At 35.4% G+C, this 3,212-nt stretch overlaps 1 non-coding gene across 1 annotated transcript; it reads right to left on the reverse strand.

The window, feature by feature from the left end:
• Positions 1-2,082: 2,082 nt before the first annotated feature.
• Positions 2,083-2,189, reverse strand: LOC131176779 (small nucleolar RNA R71). The gene has a single exon (XR_009146679.1). It is a non-coding gene; the product is annotated as a small nucleolar RNA R71 (small nucleolar RNA).
• Between the last annotated feature and the right edge of the window lie 1,023 nt (positions 2,190-3,212).

The raw sequence follows: 3,212 nt of genomic DNA on the forward strand, positions 1-3,212 counted from the left end.
AAGTTGAAGAATACAGTGGCCAAATTGCGCATAACTTGCCGCATAAGTTGTGCAGTTCTGCACAGGGAGAAGAAGCAATTTTTCCATTCCTGCCGAAATCTGCATAAGTCACTGCATGACTTATGCAGACTTATTCCTTGCTTATGCAGCTTCACACAGAGGGCCCAAAAACCTGCCGAAAACTGCATAAGGGACTGCATAACTTATGCAGTCCACTTATGCAGTTTCATAGAGTCTTCATAATGAGCTGGCAGAAGATTTCCTCATGAAAACTACACCTCAAACACACCATTTTAGGGCTACTTGTTAGAAAAAGATATAAATAGGCCCTTATCTCATTTTGGCAAGAAGAAGAAAGGGAGGAGACAAAAAAGGAGCAGCAGCAGGGGAAGAGTCAGAAAATAAAGAGCAAAATGTCACCTCTCTATTTCTAGACCAGATTTGGAGTTTTCTTCCTTTCTTCCCTATTTTCTACCTTTCTTGTATTGGGTTTCTTAGTTCTTAGCTTAGATTTAAGATTTATTTCCATATTAACTCAGAATTTATTGTAAATATTATGGATAGTGAGTAGTTTTCATTAGATTCTGGAGTGGGGATGTAATATTTGAGATATTTTGTGGATTTTGATTGGGTAATCCATATTTTGTGGTTTTAATGAAGTTTTATTCATTTCTTGTGTGCTCAATGACATGCTTAGTGTAGGATCCCATTAAGTATTATTTTTAATCCATGGTTGAAGCACCGAAAGGAGAAAACCTTGTGATAGATAATCAAGAAATTGGACTTAATTAACTTAGATCTAGAAATAGACTAAGGATTAAGAGGATTTACAGATTAATTAAGGAACTTAATGGGTCTTGATTAATTTTAACTCCACGAAAGTAGGATTAGATTGATTAAGGCACTCTTTGTCCCACTCGAAAGAGTATTCAAAGGATTTAAGAATTAATCTCCTTAAAACCCGTAAATTTCATAAGATTGGGTAACCAATTTAAAAATCCCAAAATAGCTTGAATATGAACCACCGAACTCCGGAATCGCCTCTTTTATTATTATTAATTTCTAATCAAATTTAATTACTTGCCATTTTAAATGTTGCCATATTTCAATTTGCTTATTTTAATTTGATGCAAATTTAATTAAATCATTACATTGTTGAATAGATTATTAATTTTGCACATATAGATTTCACACTTCAACATCCATCAATTTATTCCTTTAATTTCAAAAATAGTTTAAATTAATCAATTTTTATATCAAAAATTTGATCATTAACACAACTCCTCGTGGGAACGATATCTTTTCTATATTACTTGTACGACCTGTGCACTTGCGGTTGGGCCACATCAAGTTTTTGGTGCCATTGCTGGGAAGTTATTTGTTTAAGATTGAATTCTTGATTATTTTAGTTGTTTATAGTTTTATCTTTGTTATCTTTTCATTTTGTGTTTGTTTGTTCTTTTTAGGGACTCTTAATCTTTTATGAGAAGAGCTAGAAGCACAAGTGACACATCCTTATTGTTTAATTCTGAAATTGAGAAATTTTGTAGAGCTAACAAGAAAGAAACCAGAAAAAGGAAAGAAGCCTAGAGAGTAACTGAAATTGAAATAGAAATGGCTGATGAAAGAATTAGAATTGGTGAAGGTAATGCTGAAAATGATCGAAATAATGAAAATGCAGCTCATGGTGAAGAGGTTGTAAATGCTAATGTGCCTAGGGGAAGTATGATGGATCATGTATTTCCTCATTTTGATGACTTGAGAGAGAGTATAGCAAGACCAAGAATTGATGCAAATAGCTACAAGATGGATTTTGGAGTTCTTCAAATGATTCAAAATTCCCAATTTGGGGGACATCCTTCTGAAAATCCACACACACATCTAAAGAAGTTTGCAATGATTTGTGATATGCAAAAACAACCTGGAGTATCTGATGATGCAGCAAGATTGAAGCTATTCCCATTCTCTTTGAAGGATAGAGCATTGGATTGGCTTGATTCTTTACCTCACAACTCTATTACAAATTAGGAGCAACTCACTGATGCATTTCTTGCACAATATTTTCCACCTGGAAAAACTCAAGAATTGAGGAATCAAATGACAGCTTTCAGACCAAGAGAAGATGAAACTCTCTATGAATCATGGATGAGATGGAAGGAATTAGAGAGACAATGCCCACATCATGCCATTCCAAAATGGATGATAAATTATAATTTTTACTCCTGCAATTAGAGGGATTATTGATGCTCAAACAGGAGGAGAATTTATTATGAAGCATGAAGATGAAGCTTATGAGCTATTGGAGAAAATTACAAAGAATACTCATCTTTGGAGTAGTCCAAGAGGACCAGCTCTAACTCAAAAGAGGCAAGCTGCTGGAATGTATGACCTTGATCCATTCAACATGATTAATGCAAAGTTTGATGCACTTACAAATGTTTTGGCTAAGAAGATGGAAGATTTAAGTATGCTGGTTAGTTCATCATCACCATCTAGAAGTTCACAACAAGTTGCTTATGCAGAAGGAACTACCAGCTGTGGAGTAGACTATGGAGAGCAAGCTGCATATGTTAGTAATTATGGAAACAAACAAATGGGGAATCCTTACTCTTAGACTTATAATCCAACTTGGAGGAATCATCCCAACTTTTCATGGGGAAATCAGCAAAATCAAGTCCCAAATCAGAATCTTCAACCACAACAGCAACAAGGAATTCCATATCAGCAAAATAGGCAACCATTGCCTAATTTTCAGCAGAGAAACATGAATCCTCCACCAAAACAGCAAGAACAAAGTTCTACCACAGAAGCTTTATTACAACAAATTCTTGCTAACCAAACTAAGCATGATGAAGAGATGAGAGAGATGAAAGCAAGGCTGGAACAAATGCAAACACACAATAGGATGCTGGAAAATCAGATTGCACAACAAGCATGCTCATCAAGTACCAAATCTATGGGGAAACTTCCTAGTCAAACAGAAAATCCAAGGGAGCAATGTCATGCCATCACACTGAGGAGTGGTAAAATAGTGCATAATGAGAAGAGTGAAAAAGTTGAGAAGAGAGAAAATGAGGAAGATGTTGAGGGAGATGAAAAACAAGAGAGTGAAAAAGAGAGTGCAAGAAAAGGTAAAGAGGAGGTTGAAGAGAAAGAAGAGAAATACATACCTCCAGAGCCTTACAAGCCACAGCTTCCCTTTCCACAGAGAT

The sequence above is a fragment of the Hevea brasiliensis genome, unplaced genomic scaffold, assembly GCF_030052815.1.
Source record: "Hevea brasiliensis isolate MT/VB/25A 57/8 unplaced genomic scaffold, ASM3005281v1 Scaf236, whole genome shotgun sequence".
Lineage (NCBI taxonomy): Eukaryota > Viridiplantae > Streptophyta > Magnoliopsida > Malpighiales > Euphorbiaceae > Hevea > Hevea brasiliensis.